The sequence below is a fragment of the Ammospiza nelsoni genome, chromosome 1 (genome assembly GCF_027579445.1).
Source record: "Ammospiza nelsoni isolate bAmmNel1 chromosome 1, bAmmNel1.pri, whole genome shotgun sequence".
In the NCBI taxonomy this organism is placed as follows: domain Eukaryota; kingdom Metazoa; phylum Chordata; class Aves; order Passeriformes; family Passerellidae; genus Ammospiza; species Ammospiza nelsoni.
In genome coordinates, this window is record NC_080633.1 from 15,872,025 (window position 1) to 15,891,807 (window position 19,783).

General features: G+C 41.3%; 1 protein-coding gene across 3 annotated transcripts in view; it reads right to left on the minus strand.

The window, feature by feature from the left end:
• The window catches only part of SVIL (supervillin), a 134,113-nt gene extending 133,924 nt beyond the window's left edge, over positions 1-189 (minus strand). For all 3 annotated transcript variants that reach the window (XM_059468589.1, XM_059468597.1, XM_059468577.1), the window contains exon 1: positions 87-189. The gene's annotated coding sequence lies outside the window, so the exon portion shown is untranslated. The remainder of the gene's footprint in view (positions 1-86) is intronic.
• Between the last annotated feature and the right edge of the window lie 19,594 nt (positions 190-19,783).

The window sequence follows — 19,783 nt, forward strand, 5'->3', positions numbered from 1 at the left end:
GGGGGCAGCGCCTGTGCCCGGGGGCAGCGCCCGTGCGGGCTCCCCACCCGCGGGGAGCGGGGCAGAGCGCGGCCGCCGCCACTCACCTCGCACCCGGCGGCTCGGGGGCAGCCGCTGCCTCCGGCGGCCTCCTCCGGCGGCCTCGTCCGTCAGTCCGTCCGTCAGTCCGTCCGTCCGTCCGTCCGTGCCTCCGGCCGGCGGCGGGGCGGAGCGGGGCGGGGGGAGCGGCGCGGCCGCGGGGGGCGGGGGGCGGCACCTCCGGCCGGCGGGCGGGGCGGGGCGGGGCGGCCCCGGGCTCGGCGCCCCCCGGAGCGGCCCGGGAGCGATGTGGGAGCGATCTGGGGGCGGCGGGGCCGTGCGGAGCTGCCGGGGCCGTGCGGAGCTGCCGGAGCTCCCGGACCCGCACCCAGCTCCCGGCCCCGCGCCGCACGGACCGGACCGGACCGAACCGAACGCGCTCCCGTTCCCGCTCCGCGCCTTAAAGGAGCCGCGCCCGGCGGGGCGGGGAGCGGCGTTTTTGGGTCCCTTTCACCGAGCGTGGCCAATAGAATCCGTAATTGTTGAAAGGAGGGCAGGCCCAGCCAGAGAGCTCCGGTGCAGCAGAGGGCTGGCAGGGTTCGGCGCCGTCACTCACGGTTATGGGTAGCTCCTGCATTAGCAGCGTTTCTGGACAGCGTTTCCTTCTCTGTAGTGTACATTCAGAGACACACGACTGCTCTCTTTATTAACTTGCACACCCTCTCCAGGCTGTCTCAGCCTGATGGAAGAGTTTGCTCCTGCTGGGATGCAGCAGATCCTGGAAGACCTTGGGGAGAAGGTGTCTACAGAAGCAGTTCGATAAATGTCCTGCTCCTTCCCTTCCGCTGGGGCCACATGAGGCAGAAGTTGGGAAGTCATCACCACATTTTGTTTAAAGGGTGAAACTTTTTCCCCTTAGATGCATTTATTTAAAATCAAGGCATGATTAGGAAGGTGGAGGAAATGACATGATACAGACTTCACCTTTGATTCAGGGAAGGTGTTTGTCCACACAGTGAAAGGGAAGCATAGCATTGAAACTGACTAATATTAAACATCCCAGACGGCAGAATCTTTTTCTCTTCCTTTCACTTCAGTCTTTTACTTTAATCAAATATTTTGTAAGTGAATTACACAGATAATTCAAGACCTGCTTGATCATGTCTTACAAAGCAACCTATAACCTGACCAACAGCATAGACAGAATAATCAAAAATCTAAAAATCATTTGAAGAATGTGTTAAACCTTAGGTAGAGGACGCCCAGAACCAAATACAATAGCATGCTTCTGTTCCATCCAGTTGCAGAGAAGAGCTATCTTCTCTATATCTGTGGCTGTGCAGAGAAGCAGGAGAGAATCTTAAGGTGTGGTAGCATGCTGAGATGAGGCAAAGCCAAAAAATTTCCAATCAATGCTCAAGAAGTAGTTTACAATGCTACAAAGTCTCTCTGCAGTGCCACAGCAGCTTTGTGCCTTAGATGAATTCAGAATGAATATTGAGGGCTTAGCTTGAAACATCACTGGGCTTTATGGCTTTGTGGCAGGGAGAATTTTCTTAATTGCAGGATAATGATGTGGTGTGGGCTCATGCCTTTTGCCAAGTGGTTATGAATTACTTTGTGCAGATACATGAAACCCACATCAAATAGGAAGCACAGACATGTCCTTCCAGTCTGAAGGAGAGAAGGAAGAAAACTACTGTGGAAAGAAGGTTAAACATAAATCATAGCAAGGTTAAAAGCCATGGATTAAAAAACTGACCTTGAAATACTGGTTTATCCTGCTGCCTTTCAAGAAAATTTGTCCTGTTGTTCAACACCCTTATATGAAACTATCAAAGGCTTATCTTTCCTTGTTAAAAAAAAACAGGCAGCACCATCTCACTAGAATTGTCAAGGTTTAGAGATGGAATTCTGATTCTGAAAAAAATGCCCTTTAAAACAGGCCTGAGAGAATTGTCTGAGGAGACAAGAAAGTAATTGGAATACTAAATTTGCTTTTCTTGTAGATGACATGAGGCTGTTCTTATTTGTTTTCAAATATCAGAATGGTTTCTTGATGAAACTTTTGTAACTGAAAACCTGCAACCCATTTAACCAGAACTCTGTTTTCACCCGAGCTCAGAGCTGATTTGTGTGTCTGGATTTAGCTTTAGGCACGGTCCCTGCCATCTTCTGCCAGAGACTTTTCTCCTGCAAACTTAATCCATGATCCAGATACATGATTATTTCAAATTTACATTTCAAAAGGAGTAAAAGATTGATTTTAATTCCAAGGGAGAAGAGGGAAGCACAATGATGTTGTCGAATCTTTTGTTCCCAGAAGAATCAGCAAAAAAATTAACAGTATTGAAGAACTATAATTTGGGTCAGACCAACCATCTTAATCCATGTCTGCTATTTTCTACTCTTTTTTAATGTGTTAGACATAAGCATGTTTGATTTATGACAAGAGTCAAAAACATCTGTACTTTGGGGCACAAGCAAATACTTATTTGAACAATGGGCTCCCTGGGGAGGGATGTAGAAAAGAAATGACATTTTTTTGCAAGTAATTCAGTGTTTTCCACTCCATAAAGTATTTTGCTTTGTTTTGAAAAGTGCTCTGCAGAAGACACAATGACTCAATCCATTATAAAGGAGTCCAGAAACTTTCACCTTTATGTGACTGTGTGTCTGTGAGCCAGGGGAGCACTGGGGAAATGCTGATACCATTCGCTGGCCTCAGAGTGACCCACGTGAAAAGAATTGGTCATCTCGGTCCCATTGGCAGCATACGAGCATTCACATCTTAAAAGCATTTGGAACTAGTTGGCAGTCTGAGGCCTTGTCTGTACTGAGGATTACTTCTGATTTCAGGAATTATTTTAGCTTCTGGTAAAAACCCACTGTAGATCAAGTTGTGCAAATTGTGATCTGTGCTGCCATCTGCATCCATGAATGGCTGCTGTGGGGATTAGTTCTAATTGCAGATGAGGTTGAAGGAGAGGAACCATGTTCTGAATAGTTACACATTCTGTATCAGCTCTCATGATGTGCTTCAGTAGTTTATTTGAAGTTTTTCAGGGAAAAAAAAATGTCAAAAATATCAGAAGATCAATATCTGCACTATTTTCAGTTCAAGCCTGCACTGGCCAGAGATTCAGTTCTGTAACCAGATGCTGTGCTCTGTGTGCATTGACATGATTAGAAACAGGCTGGAAAGTAACATTTAAAGTCACTAGTAAACTTCTCAGACCTCAGTAAGCCAGGTCTGGGAATGAATGCTGTGCCCTCTCCTTTTAAACCATGATCTTGAATGCAGACATCTCTGCACTTGAGGGCCTTTCCTGCTGAGCCTTGGAGCTGCCCTCTGTGACAAAGATGTGCCTCACTGCAGAGCCCAGTGTAAACTCCTAATGTCAACAAAGAGGCCAGAGCAGAGACACAGAAATAATGTCTGCTCCTGTGAGGTTCTCACATATAGAGAAAGCAGAAAAAAAAAAATTAAAAAGTAACAATCCACATTTCAGATGCTTCTCTAAGTGGACATATTCAACAATGTTGCAGTCTAGTAGCTTTCTGTGCCTGTGGTAAAACTATGCCAAACTTTAGTAAGAAAGCCTAGGGTCTTTTAAAATAAGGTGTGAAAAACTCTGTAGCAAGTGTAGAATTTTAGAAAAGAGCCAAAGCCTCTGTCCACCCTCAGAAGAGCAAAATGACAGAGCTCTGGCAACCATAGCAGCCACCCCCGATTTATTTATGAGTTCCTGGAGTTGGTCCAGTGTAATTATGGGCCTGAACTCCAGATCAGATTCACTTGACATTTGAGAAAGTCTGTGGAAAAGCAGTAATAATAAACTGATAATAACCATTCATCTCACAAGCAACAAAAAATAAAGAGAAGAGAAAGGGCAGGTGGGGAGAGGCGGTGCCAACATAATCCCCAAAAAATCTCCTGTTTGTCAGGAGATACTTTCAGTACAAACTCCTATGTATTTTCTAAGAGGAGCTGTGGAGAATGTTGGAGTAAGTCCTGCCTTATGTCTGTGCTATTGCAATCATTGCACTGGAAAAAATGAAAATAGGGGATGCAAAGGAAGTTGGGATAAGTTAGGACAGCAGTTTCTGCAGGTGGAGTACATATTTTGTGGCCCACATGGCATTTATACAAGCATGCTCATCACCTAAATCATCTTACCAAGGAGCTGTTGAGTTTGGAAAAAGATGTTTGAAGAAACTGTGCTGGAGCATATGATTTGTTTTAAATTTCATGCAGTATGGAAATACATTTTTTGTGCTTTACTGTTGGTCTCTGATTCTGCTTGTTCATTTCACTGTATAATATGGATGAGTACCAGGGTTAAAAAAAAAATCTTTGTATGTAAAAACATCTGAAGTCTTATATCAGGATTTATATTCCACTTTTCAGTCCTTTCTGTTTGAATCACTTTATATGATTTTCAATTGAGGTTCTGTAAGACTGCTTTAAAAACCCAACTCTCGGGGTATAAAATATTTTAAAGTAATGTAAGTTGATTAATTCTACTGAATTAAAAAGGCGGCTTCTCTGAGAAGAAAGAGGGCTGACATTTAGTTTACAGTTGTCTCGAGTATTTTGTTACAGGTGATGGAATTGAATTGCAGGTTATGAGTGAATGTTTAGCAAAGCAAGAGCAGTTAGTTACATTTATGCTGCATGTAAACAGCTTTTCTCTATGTAGATTTCAGAATATATCACCCACACATGCACAGGTACAAAGGACTCCACGCATGTGAAAGGCTTTCCTCAGAGGAAGCTCTCCAATTAGCTGCTTTCATCAAACAACAGCGAGCAAATGTCAAAGTTCCCTGGCAATCAATACCAAGGCCAGTAACACGAGCCAGTGTCTGAGGGAAAAGGAATCCTGGGTGGATGAATGGGGTTACTGGCCCAGGACCTGCTGCCTCCCAGTGACCTGCTTTGCCGTGCTCACCTTGCTCCTCAGGAGCTCCTGCTCACACTGGGGCGAGGGCCTTCAGCTCTGAAGGAGAGGGAACATTGGGAAAAGGTCCCAGCTGTGTTTGGAGCAAATGCAGCTCTCAGATACCAACTGCATTTACTCTTTTTCAGGTTAGCATGGATCCCATGCACTGAAGTGGTTTATCCTGTTCTCCCTGCTCTGACAATGGTGCCATGTATTTCTGCTTAGGAACCATAGGTAGAATTGGGGTTGGTTGGTTCATTGTTTGGTTGGTTGATTTTGGTTTGGTTCGTTGATTTTTGGCTTTTTATTTAATTTCTTTATTTGGCATCTCTTTAACACATGAGGTTATTGAGTTATTTCTCATAGGTCTTGAGGAGGTGACAGTCTGAGGCACTGGAATAAGAACAATAATAAAAGTTTGATTTATATGATAGAATTTTTTTTTTTTTTTTTACTTACCTTATATCTGGCTTTTACCAGACATATTTTTTATGTTCTTGGCAATTTTGTTGGGGATGAATTTGAGAATGCTGACAATTGTCTGGAACAGTCTCACCAGAATAGCAACTCTGCCTGAGCTGCTGGATATCTGGAAATCCTAGACACATTCATGTGCATTGCAGATCAACTCCACAAAGTCTGCAGTACTTCCAGTGTTAAACCTTCTGAGCATATGTTGCCCAGCTGAACAGCACAACCCATACTAAACCCACTTACTGAGCAAAGTCAAATTAACTATATAATTTATGTACTGCACCTCTGCTATTTGGACATGCCAGGCTTATGGTGATTTTCTGGTCTTCACATGCTCATAGAATTCTACAGAGTAGTTCTTTGATACAAATAAATTGACTTTTTATTTACTTGATTGCATGTCTCCCCACAATCAGACATTGTTACCTGGAAAAAAACTGATTTTTGCTTGGAGTCAGTCATAAAATTCTGCAAGGCTGTTATAGTTTGAGGATGCTCCCAAACCACTGAACTCAGTAGAGTGTTGGAGCACAGGGTCATGCTGAAATGAAGCTTTCAGCTACTGGCAGCATCTGAAAAGCATCACGAAAAAGCTGAAGGCCTCTGTACATGTCCTTCAGAAAGTGGCTGGGACTGACATACAGATTTCAGAAAAGGCAGTGAGCCTGTCTGTCACAGAGTTTTCATTACATTATTTGAATACATATTTCTACACATCTTCAGTGTAAATGTTCTCACATGGAGATCACAGTTACAAAAATACAAATTCTAGTGCTTCTGGAATAATGGATTTTGACTGTCATTCCTCATCTTGGACTTCTAGTACCATCCAGAAGTCTTATAGCAGATATTAAAATGTAAAACAATTAACATGCAAGAGGAACAAAAATAGTAATTCCATAATGACAAGGAACATCAACATTAGCATTTTGCTGTTCACCAGAATTTAGAGAGTTGCTGGCATCAAATATTCATGGCCTATAGTGCTTAAAAGGAGCTGGACAGCACTCAGGGACACCCCAGTGACTGCACAAAGCTGTGTGTCCTCTGCACAGACATGTGCAGTTTTTTATTTATCTGACATGTGCCTGTGGCACAATGGAGATGATAATCTCTAATTTTAATGGCTTTGAAATATGCAAGGGACCTAAAAGCAATTGCTCACAATTCCTCAGCCTTCCAGCCTCAGTGAGCTGTGTAATTGTGGCATTACAGAGTTTGGAGTCTGTGGTGACTTTCTGTAATGGCGCAGGCAACAAAGAGATGGAGCAAAACCCATGTGGGTTCATTCACATGCAGGACTTCTCCACCTGGAAAAAACCCTGCAGGTTCCTTAAGTCCTTGCACTTGTGTAACTGAGCTTATCTGTTCATTTCTTCCAACTTCTGTTTCCACAGAGTTGGTGTTCTGCAAGGGTTGCACTTCTGTTTCCAACACTTCAAGGGAATATTCAATTTATAAGAAATGATGTAAATAAAAATACAGTACTTTAAGCAGTTCTTAACATACTGTCTATGTTAAGAACTGCTTAAAGTCTGAAGTCTTAACATACATTAGCCTTTCTTGAAGACCTTGTATGAAAGCAAGGTCTTTACTCACAAACATCTACAACTAGAGGAGCTTTAGCTGCTTCAGTGTGCACAAACTTTGCTTGTATGGAAATCATGAGAGCAGAGCTCCCACTGGGGGTCCTTTTGCTGCAGAACTGCTTGGATTTAGAGAAAGGATTGTTTTGCACTACTTTGGAGTAACAAGGATTTTATTTTACATAGTCAAGTAATTAAACAAGTTGTACTCAAGGGGACAACAGTATTTGGGAATGTCAGTTTAATTTTCTTAATTGCTTCGGCTAGAAAAGAAGGAGGAAAATCAGAAACATTATATAGTTGGTTTAATTTTTAAAAGAGCTGCAAAACAGTTAAATTTAAGCATGAAGCGAAACAGCTTGGAAAAATCATAACTTTGAAAGTTTTTAAATTTTCCCTTTTTTTCAAAAATATTGTGACCTTTGAATTAGAAGTCCATGACCCATTGTCTTTGTGTGAGAGCTCTGGCCACTGCTCAGACATCCAGTAATCCTCCACATGAAGCTGGGTTTTCATCTCATTAGCTGGAGCAAGAGTCATTGTGGCTGAAGGAGATGGAAATGTATGGTCCTGAATGATCCACTGGCAATAATAAGTTTTCTGGAGCACTCTTGTGCTTAAACACAGACTTCCCGTGAAGTTCCACAACTGCAAATAGTTAGAAATATATGAAAAGCACAATCTTTTTAAAATCAATCCCTCCCAAGTCTTATAGCTGCCAGTGCCATATAAACATAAACTGTGATTAATGTTTACACTCCCAAGGAAAGCCTGAGTTTGTTGCAATATTTCACTTGGATCCTGCAGTTTAATAGTGCATTCATTATTTATTTTCCATCTCAAAGTCATGTGTCAGCAACAGCTGTGAGGGCCACAAAAAATCCCCAGAAACAATGGAGACACTTCTTATGGGCAATCCACATCAAAGGGTGAAAGACTGTAGGGGTGGAAACGAGCTTAGAGTGACTTCTGTCTACAAGAATGAAAATGTTTGCAATCTCACTTGCACTGTTTGTCTCAGAAAAGCTACATGGGATCCATCCTCCTCCAGGCTACATCTCATCTGTGAAATAGAGATCTCACTTTTGGCTTGCCTGAAGCAACTTTTCAGAGAAATAAAATAAGGTTATTTGAATAGGAAAGCCCTAATTTAAACAAGTAGCGCTCTGTACAACTCAGAGCTTTTTCAGCAAACTGAATTCATGAAGGAACAAAAAACTAAACAGAGATGTTTTGTCTTGTAATGAAATGCCCCAACATCTTCTAGGCCTAAATAAAACTTTAAAGGCAGGAATTTTATAGAAAGACAGATTTTATGAGGCAAATTCCTGTTTACTACTGAGTGATAGAGTACTTTGGTGACCGAGGTGTTTGTTACTGCACAATTGTATTGTGATATTTCAAAAACATCACCAATGTCCCTGTGTTGTGGGATGTAAATATAGTCTTCAGTATAAACTAATTTTGCTAATACACTTCTATATTCACTGGTTGTTTACAGCATGACTCAGGACTGGCAAGATTAAATGGAAAACAGCGTGGGCCATCAGCTTCAACTCCCAGCCACAGAAATGGAGGACAGTGTGTCTTTCAGCTGAAAACTCAGTCTCTGGTTGTACACAGTTTGTGTGAGAGCCACTGCACACATCCCCAGAGCAGTCCAGAATATTGTCACTAGATTGTAGGCAGTAAGGCAGAAGGTACAAAAAATGTTCTCAAAGATTTGCTTGTAAGTTCATTTGCAGTGCTGACAATTTCACAAACTTTTCCTCCAGCCCTGGAGATTCTGCTGCCAAAGATCTGTGTCTGGTAATAAGCAGAAGCAAAATGTGAAAACGTAATCCCAGCAGTAACACTGTGTCAAGGAGTAATTTCCATAACGATGATAATTTAATAAGATCAGAAATTACTTGGCCATAAAATATATACTCCAAGCTAACAGTTAAAATACCTCAAATCAAGGACAAATTATTTTCTGCCTTCTATGTTATTTATTTTTTTTTTTTTTTTTATTTATGCCCAAGTTGGACATATTTGTGCAGTGTTTGAGAACTCTCAAAGAATACAGTAGTAATACTCAGAATTAAATAGTTGTAGTACATTTTAAGTTAAGCTGAAGTGATTTGCCGGTTTTATGCTGAACCCACAAGCTGTGATTGATATAGGTTTGTAGCAGAAGACATTGGTACTTGTAGCTCTGGGATTGCTTCTCATTTTCTTCAGGTATTTGAGGTTCTACCAAGTGCTGTAATAGCTGGGGGATGGGTAAAAATATTTTTAAAAAATTAAAAGGCTGGAATACAACATGATCTGGCAACAAATCTCTCTTTATTGATGCACTCCAAAGTCTGGGCACTGAAGTTGGAGATGAGGAGAAAATCCATGGACATCAGTTGCATTAACTCTGCACCCCATCATGTTGCTGTGGCAGTGTGGTAGAGCCAGAACAGAACCAGCCACACAGAAGGTTTTTAAAAGCTCAGCAGGCTTAATGTCATGGGAAGGTCATAAGCACTGAGCTGCCAAACCGCACTCTGAGACCTTTCTCCTGCTGTGAACTAATGGCTACATAAGGTACAAGGCAGTGGAAAATCAGGTTCTGAAGCCACCCCTCATTAACTGCAAAATGTTTGCATTTTAGCCAATTAAAATGTCTCAGTGTGTTCAAATAATCTGTAAATCCATGGTCTTGAAGCCTGTCCAAAACCAATAAAGAAGGCCAGTACCTGCCACAAAGACGTCACAAGTCAAGAAACTTTAAATGTGCGGCACAGGTCGATATAATGAACACATTTGGGTGGGATTGCTTGTGGAGTCACAGATTTGGCCTGGCTTGAGCAGACTTAACTCACTGTTTTGGAAACTACATCCTCCTATAATAGGGTGGGATCTTCTTCCTCTGCTTCTCCGTGTTTCTGTCTTAGGTATCTTTACACCCAGGTCAATTCCTTATATTCTTCTTAATGATGTTCTCTAAAGCAAATAACCTTCCCCAGTCTGATATGAGTGTAATTATATTTTGTTACTACACAAGCAAGCCATGAAAAAGCCATAAAAATGTTATCTTTTATGCTAGAAGCAGCAACAAAAATAATAATACTACTCTTCCTCGACAGTGCTTGCACCTATGAATGGGTGGAATTTATGGTGTTTCATGTGTGCAGATGACATACAGATCGAATCAAATCAAATCACATGAAATCAAATCAAATCAAATCTAGAAACATAAGTGGAGAAAATTCAGATAACTTAGGAGAGACTGAGTTACCATAATGAGAGAAGTTCTGCAAGGCTACCAAGTTATTTTTCCTTGTGGAAATAATGCCCATAAATATGGAAAGGAGGGAGAAAGGGAGATAAATGAGATAACTATCTCATTAATGGAGATGATGAGTCAGTAAGTTTGTTTTTCAGATGTCCACTGCTGTCCTATCTTATGCTCCTTTGCGACCATCAGGACCTGAGTGAAAATGAGCAGTTGTGAAAGTTGGTGGAGAGCTGAATTTCTGTTTCCACTCTTGTAAGGCCTTTTAGTGCTGCAGGAAAAAGCACAAAGTGGCGAAGGAGCAGCCTGCTGCCAGCAGCATCTGAGATGTTCTGGTTGGTGCCAAGAAGGTGATTCCAGGGCAAACTCCTTCCCAGTCCCATTGAGACAGACGATCATCAGGTGAGTGTGCTGCTACCTTACACGGAAAGTGCGCCAAGTACAAGATGTGGAGAGCACTTAAATAACATTTATGGTACTTTTTAGTAAAATTTATTTGAAAACAGAAACTAAAGAATACTTTGAAGCAGTTTCCCAATCTATTCCTAGTGCTGGGAAAATATTTTCTAAATCTTCTCCATTTTGAAAATGCTGAATCATCAGTGGGAATATGTCAAGGTGGAAATTTCATATTGGAAATATTCATGCTTAGTAAAAGGAAATTTGGTTAAGGCTTATTGCAAAGGTCTTAGAAAAATATTTTTCTTATTTATTATTCTTTCAGAAGAGTTCTTTAGTTTTAGTTTTTTAGTTTTCTTCTTTAAAAAACAAGCAAACAAACAAAAAACTAAATTGATGTTTTATTGAATTTTAACAAAGTTATTTATTTCCATTGACATGACTTTTTTTGGAACATATTCCTTTATAGAAATTTATGAATTCTCTGATCTTTTTCTCATTCCAAACCTGGATATGTTTCAAAATGTCAGAATTTCCTGTGAAACAGAAGTTCCAGTTCTGCCGTAGTCTTGTGTGTGGAGCCTTTAGACAGGGAAATAGTGCTTAATTACCTTAAGCCAAATAAATCCAAATTTGCAGGAAAGAAATAAAAGGGAAAAAAAGTTGTGAGAAGAAATAACTTAGACAGATTTTTATGATGGGCATGTCCTCAGTAACTGAAGCACACATGCAATGGTCCCTGAGACAGAAGTAGCTCTTAGAAACAGGAGCTTTCCAACACTAAACCTGTTGGACACTGCCCTCAGACACTGGTGTGCCAAGGAGACATCACTGGTATGGTACAAGCCACTCTTCTGGTCACTTTTTTCCTCAGGCTAGAATGAGAAGATAGATTTTGTTTAAATCTGTGGCAAAAATAATCACTCATAAAATCATGGAATCTGAATGTAACCATTTGGGGCCTTTTAAAGTTGCCTTGCTTTGCCTAGCTGTGCTAGTTCAACTGCTCATTACTGGCATGCTTAAATATTCATCTACAAGCTTGGAAATCCATTCTCTCTCTGAACAATTTATTCACACAAAGCTTGAGACTTTTATTTTTCCAGTAAATTTAACTAGTGATTTCTCTCTCTCTTAAATCTCTTTTCACAAGATTAAAGGACAGAATATCTAAGGAGGACATAACATCATAAGGCATTCACCTTATTAACCTTGCCTAGGAGGAGTTTTGGTATTTCAAGCCATCTGACCAAATCACCTCTCATTTCTAAAAAAGCCTTGGTCAGGTTTTATGCTGTAAGATGAACAAAGGGGAAGAGATTTGTAGGCAATACTAAATAGAGCTGGGTGACTTTTGTTACATCAAAGGCCAGTGAGAGAACTGCAAAGATTAGGAGGAAGGTTCTATGCTACTGTAGCTTTTTTCTTTCAAAGTCAAAAAGGAAACAAAATAAAGTTCTCGAATTTGTTTCTTCCAAGAATATGTAAATCTGGATGCATGAAGAAGTAACATACTATCTACATAAAGTATTTCCATTTCCTGGCTCCACCCATCTGAATTTACTGGATTTTGGCCAAACAGTTGTAACTGCCAAATTTTTCTCCAAGAGAAAATCCATCTGAGCAGAATTTAGTATTGGCAGAGGATGTTTGGAGACATGTGTGAAAAATTACAGACCCTTTAAGGGAAGAAGTCACCCAATTAAAAATGTGCAGAAAATAATCTATCATACATTCCCATCAAATCCCTTTTGATTTCAAGTACCAAAATAATGACTGGATCAGATCCCAGTTGAGTCTAGAGCTGGCTGGACTGTTTGTTATGGATTTACCATTATTTTTGGAAAAAGAAAAAAATGTGAGTTGAGCTTTTTAATGTTTTAGTGTTGCTTTTCACCTACTTTCTTTGTGGAATACCTTGCACAAATAATTTTCAGTCCTTTGGCTCTTTGAAACAGTTTCCTTTGAGCATTTCCACATATTTATCTGTGTTGTGTATTTGTACTCTCAACTATTGTTTTTCCTCGACTGGAAGACTCTTAAATTTAAAATAGAGTCATAAATGAGAGGATAAAAATACCAAATTTTAACATATTCTGCTTCTAGAGGATAATTACTTTTGTAAAATATATTAAAGTTAGTAACCACAAGCATTTGGAGGAAATGCTAAATAAGGCAACACATTAATATTACTACAAATTAACAGAACACATTCTTCAGCTTATTAGCAGCTCTATTTGCTACTTAAGAATTTTTCTTTGTCTTGCTCTGTAAATACTGACTCAACTCCAAACACAATAGGTGTGATACTGGACTTGTACAGCAAAAGCCAGTGCAGTAGATTTTCTGTTTTCAGATAAAGAGAAAAGCTGCAAAGTAATTCTTTGAAGTTTTTTCCCCCTGTTTCATTTTGTAGTTATCATCAAAACACTTTCTTGTTTAAATAGCACCTCTTTTTAAGAGGAAAAAAAAGATCAAAATAATCTCCTTACTTCCAAACTCAGTATTTAATTTTCAGCATTCTTGAACAGAAACCTTTGTGTGGTTTGACCTGCTGCAAGCATCACCACCCTAAACACATATATCTCTCTGAATAAAGTGATTTGACATCCATACATGTCTCTTTCCCCAAATTTTCTGTAAGAATGCAGTTAGACAAAATGCTTAACTCAGATTTGGCTACAGGCAATTATTTTCCCCCAAAAAAACCCTCATCCAATCCTCCCAAACCTGTTTTTGGAGTAAGTTTGAAATTACTTCATATATTGAACTCTTAAATTCATGATTACTTGACAGTTCAACCTGAATTATTCCACATATTTGGTCCAACCTCACTTCTGAAGCATGCCCTAGAGAGAGAAATGATCATATAGCACTCAATTCTCCATGTCCATAAAGATTTGAGTTCTATTTTTTCATCTCAAATTATGTCTGCTTTATCATAGCTTCAGGGAATGTTACAGTTACCCTTTGCTCTGCTAACCAAGAAGAATGTGCCTATTATTCCCCACATTTCTTTCATGGAGCCAGTCCCTGTTTCTGGGTGGATGCAGGAAAAGTGTCCACCTCACCAGATGGATCACTGGAAGTCTGAACAGAAACAGCCCAATGAGTTCCCAGCCTTGTAGCTTCTGTGATTGATTAAATACAGATCTGTGCATTCCAGAATGGAAAACAAACAAAAACTCATCCTCCAAGAGCATCTTCTCTAACCCCTGTGATACAGAGCTGAGAAATGATTCCTACATATGGTAATGAGAAATTTGCAGAGATCTTGGCTTCATCAGGAAGCTGCTGGACCCCAGAACACAGGCACAGGCTGCGACACATGGCAATCCAGATACAACCAGTAAAGATAAAAGGACTTTATAAGTATATTTTCTGTAGTTTACATTCCTATATTGGCAGAATTAACTACTTCTTGAAACAATTAAAAAGTTTTTTTTTTCCTTGACAATTTGTGGTATACCTGTCCCCTTGTGTCTGATTTGGTAACTAGTTCCAATATTTTTCATAGAATCAAAGCACAATTTGGGTTGGAAAGAGCTCCTGGAAGTCATCTGGTCTGATCTCCTGCTTAAAACAGGACTAGCTTCAATATTCAGTCAGGTTGCTCAGGATCTCAGTTGAGATCTGAGTATCTGCAAGGATCAGATCTCTGCAAGCTCTTTGTGCAGCTTGTTCTGGGGTTTGGCTGCCCTCAAGGAATATTTCCCTAATTGGAATTTCCTCCTTGCAGTTTGTCTCTGTTGCCTCTTTGACTGATGACCTCCAAGATAAGTATATCTTATCTTCTGTATTAAACCACCCAATCTCTAGTTAGGACAGAAGTTAGATCCCCACTTTCAGCCTTCTTTTCTCCAGGCTGAACAAACTCAATTTCCTCAGCCTCTGCTTTTCAGCCACGCGCTCCAGCCTCCCAACCATTGTAGACCTCTACTAACAGATGTTTTATTTTTCACATTTTCTGCAGTCTCTTAGTGTTGCCACTTTAAAAAATCCCAAGCCATTGAAATTAGAATACATTTTTATTTGTGTAAATTCCAATGCCTTTGCAGTAATCTGATCATCCCCAAAAGGGAACTGCTTGAAAAATATGACCAGCTTTTCTACTCATCTGGTCTGTGGAAAAGTGACTTACTCCAATGAGGCAGCCAAATTTAACAAGGAGAAAAACCAGATTTAGCAACCATATCAAAAGCAGACATGCTTTCAAGAGACTTAAGACTCTTGATAACAGCCCAGGCATCAGCACAAGCAACTTCCTAACTTCTGGCTTAAAGGTGGATGGAGAATGTATTTCTGCTCTAAAATTGTTCAAAATTAAAAAATAGGAATGAATGTGTACATTGGGTTAAAAATTACATATACATTTCTGAAGCCATACAATGAGGGAAGGGCAATGGCAGCATGAACAAAATTAGGGCACTGAGCCTCTTTTTGCCAGAAACTACAAAGAGTTAACACAGAGTATAAAAGACATGACTGCAATTAAAATACTGATTCCTCTTAGATTTCGGTAGAATGGCACCAAGGCAGACTGGCAGATTTTTCTCCATAAAGAATTCTTAACTGTACATTCAAACTAAAAGAGGATATTGGCTGAGCCCAGTCCTACTTCCACGATCATATTTATAATGCCAGAGCAGAATCTGTCACCTGCCTTTATCCATCCCCATCCTTGCATGGGAAACCACAGATTTGGTGTGAATCAAACACCAAGGCAGGTACAAGCTGAAGTGAGGAGCGAGCACTGTCCCAAGGGCTGGGGTCACAGCCTGCTGTCCCACCAGTCCTCCTGCAAATAGGTCAGCAGCCAGTTTGTGTTTCTGCCTGGCTGAGAGCTCAGGCTGCCAGCGGGGAGTGAGTCAGCTGAGCCTGCCAAGCTGCGGTCAGTGCTGAGAGCTGGCTTCTTTCTCCCAGTGCTTCCTCTCCCAGTGCTTCCTCTCCCAATGCTTCCTCTCCCAATGCTTCCTCTCCCAATGCTTCCTCTCCCAATGCTTCCTCTCCCAGTGCTTCCTCCTCCCAGTGCTTCCTCTCCCAATGCTGCTTCCTCCTCCCAGTGCTTCCTCTCCCAGTGCTTCCTCTCCCAGTGCTTCCTCTCCCAGTGCTTCCTCTCCCAATGCTGCTTCCTCTCCCAATGCTTCCTCTCCCAGTGCTTCCTCTCCCAATGCTTCCTCTCCCAATGCTGCTTCCTCTCCCAATGCTTCCTCTCCCAATGCTTCAGCCCTCCCTGCATCATGGACAAAGCCAACCAAAGCCAACCATGCTTTCCAGAGCATCCCGGAATGGGTGCTCCTGTTTGAGGGACACCTGGGAACCCACAGTCTCAGGTTCCTACAGGTCTCTGTTGTGCTCCTGGCAGGGAGGGCTCAGCAACTTCCCCAACCCCAAAAATTTCAGCCACGAGCCAAGGCTGAGCTGGTGCCAACACTCTTCCTGTAGCTGATGTGTTTTTATTTTATCCTGGTAATCAGTGACACCACCTACATCAGCTGCAGGGGAGAAGAGAATCTCTGCCAGGTATGTTTTTCACATCTAGCAGGATTTGAATTGTTGATTTGAGGAAGTGGTGTTGATTAGTTGTGTCACAGTCCTGCCCACCTGGGGACCAGTGGCAGTCCTTTCCCATCCATTTAGACCAGATGTAACTACTGGGGCAATGGGCACAGAGAGCAAGTCAACATTGAGCTGGCTTAGTAGTGGCTTAATCTGACTACATTTCTAGGTTTTCTGGATTTATGCCCAGAAAGCAAACCAAATATATAATATAAATTACTAAGAAAAATACTATTATCAAATAATATATTATATAAACTATAACAATATAAATTTATTTTATATTTTAGAACTAATATATGCAGCTAGCTTGGCTGCTAATGCCCCAAACCTCTTTCCAGGTGCCCTGTACAAAGGCAGGACTCCTCTCCTGCTCTGGTGAGTGTACAGCAAGTGTAGCTATGTTAGTATCTGCCCTGCTACGGATGTATTATGCTATTGAAGCGCAAGATGTCCATTATGTCCCAAACATTTCATATTTGCATGACCTATCCCCAGGAAAAAGACAAAGCAGGACAGCTCTACCTGCTTGGTTTTTTTGGAAAAAGAACCTCAAGGCTCTCCTCGCAGGATTCTGTTAGTTCGTTGCTGACAAGATGGAAACATTAGCTTTTCTTTTCTTTTCTTTTCTTTTCTTTTCTTTTCTTTTCTTTTCTTTTCTTTTCTTTTCTTTTCTTTTCTTTTCTTTTCTTTTCTTTTCTTTTCTTTTCTTTTCTTTTCTTTTCTTTTCTTTTCTTTTCTTTTCTTTCTCCCTCCTGTTGGCTTTGACACTCTGCCTGTTTTGTTTTAAAAAAGAATTTATGCAGAAGTTTCCAAATGATAATTATCTGGGGAAATACTTGTGTTCTCTGGAAGCCAGTATTGTTAAATACCTGTGGATTTTCTTCAAAGGAGAGGAAAGTTAAAATATAGAAACACTGGCAAATTAGCTCATTTCTAATATTCCTCTGCCTATTTTAGATTTGTAGCTACAGACAGACATTAATGTAGGACAAACTTTGGCTTAAGGAGACACCATTATTTCTGTGAGACAAGGGTCAGAAACAAGCTCTGGAAACCATTTGTCCATAAAACCCTGATAAAACTAGGAAACTATTCATGTGGTTTGTATTCCCACTAAGTCTTGTAAAGCTCTATTTATCATGGTGACAGCCACCAAATAAATCCTGCAATTATAAAGGGACACTGCTAAACAGTTTTGACACTGCACTGTTGAGTTGGAACATCAAACACTCAGCTGAGCCATGTTCTGGGAAGACACTGGAAATATCTCATTACCACTTTGTGAGGGGCAGCATATGGACTCATGTAAATGAACTTTACTGCACAAAAGTGAGGTACAGAGCAAAGCAACCAATGATGCTTGCCACCTGTTCAGCATGAAAGGATACCTTGAAATTAAAGGAGAGTAGGAAAAGGAGTCAGATGTAAAGGATACTTTCCCTGAAGATGGTTTGCAGTGGGTTGTGGTCCCTGGAGAAGGATAGATACATCTTACCCGGGCAGTGACCCTGCACATACACAACAGTTGCAATGTTGCCACCATGTATGCAATTCCTGATAAGTTTAAAACATTAAACGGTTGGTCATGAAGAGAAGAATGCCAACAGCACTTCAGCTCAGTGTGGGCTTTGAGACAGGAAGGCTTTCATGTGAGCCTGAAAAGGTGACAGCAAGTCCTGAGATGGCTGGTTAAGGACTGAGAGTGAAGAAGCCTTTGACCCTCTGGTTCTCTTTGGCTTTTTCCTTTTTTAAAAGCTTTAGGGAAACTCAGGCTGCCTTGGCTTTTGGGTTAGAGAAAGGCCTGGTTTCTCTGCCCAAAGGCTGTGAGACTGCCTGGTTTTCCACAAGCATTTTCACCAAAAGAACCCGTGCCAGCTGCCATGGCACTTCCAGGGCTGGTCTGTTCAAGGCTCTGCAGAGGCCAGCTGCACACTTCCCTGGTTGATTCTTTTCCCAGGCGGGAGAGGAGCCAGCACAGATCCCTTCTAACAACTGTGCAGAGAAAGAAACTGGAAAGGCTGGTACCCAGCATTGTTTTAAGTAATGAACTCTAAGAAGAAAGGGAAGCCATCAGTTTCCTGCTCTGTTGCTGTTGGAGGAGCGGGCTCAGTTTTTCCTCTTGCTCATCTTTGCTCCTTTGTTTTCCCTCTTCCTCCATCTCAGAGTCCTGAGGGCACTAAAAGGCTTGAATTGACCCCACCTTTCCCGTTATTCCAACAGTCCCTCTTGTCTCCTATTTCAATAATATTTTCCCCATGACATCCCCTGAAACCAGGTTTATGTAATATAAGTACAGCAAATGAGTCAGAAAGAAATGGAGCTAACAAGTCATGCATCTATCATCACCCCTCCCCTGATTTGTCTCTGGTATTATATCCCACAAACTTGACCATTGTTTGCTCTTTCAACTTGCAAGTTATGAAGGCCAGGAACTCTATCTCTGCCTGCATTTGGACAGCACACTGTTCAGCAGGGACTTAATTTCTGCTCAGGCCATTGCTATTATATTAATTACAGTAACTGAGAGTCTCAGGTGTGCTTGGGCTGGAGCTGAACCAAAAGAAAAAGCAAGCCTCTGGACTATAAGAAAGGCAGAAGCTTACTCAGCCCTGACAGTGGAGTTTCTCACTTTTGCCAAACTTGGAATAGCCATTTGTATTATTTTCCTGAAAGAGTACAGCAGATTCCTTGTAGGATACCCTAGGGGTTCTAGCTGAAGGTTTTCCTCAGTGAGTTGGGCACAGAGGTGAGGAATGCCCTAGGGACACGTCCTTAGATCCCTCCTGGCATACCTAAATGAAAGCCATCTGCTAAGAATTCCCTAACACCACATCCTACTTAACCTGCAGTCAGAGTCAGAGTTTTGTTCTGTCCAGAGCTTCACCCTCCAGGCCATGTACCTTGTCAAGCCCATTTTGTGCCCAGTTAGCTTCTGCAGAGAGCTTTTAACTCCAAATAGGGCTCTAGTGATTCCTTTGTATTGTCACTACACATCCAGGTATGACTGGAGTTAAGAGCCTTGCCTCCAAGGCAGTTAGATAGTCTGTTATCAGCTTTTAGAGAAATAAATTCTTTTGTCCATACATCTGCATGTATTCTGTCAGGAGTGGTGCATCTATTGCTCTGCTGGACAGTAATCTCAAGCCTGCACCTTGTAGGCTGAGATATATTGGGTGCCACTTACCTTTGTACACAGGCATCAGTCACTTGTGTCACTTGTATGGCAGGGCTGCCTGAGCAGAGAGTGACAGCTCCTTTCAGTGGAGTGACAGGGAAGCTCTTTAAGATTTGTTTAAAGCTCACAGTCACTGGCTTCCCTTGGTTTCCAGTTTCAAGACTGGAGCAGTTGAGCTGTTTTGACAAAGCAGAATGTATCAAGGCAGAGAGCTAGGGTGATGAGAATGCACAAACAGTTAGCAGGTTCATTTACTCACTCTCTGGAAATATGGAAATAGGGATATGGACTAACCTTGAGTTCAGGAGACCTGGCTTATTCCCATCTCTCTGCTGCTAACCCAGTTCAGCAGCCTGGA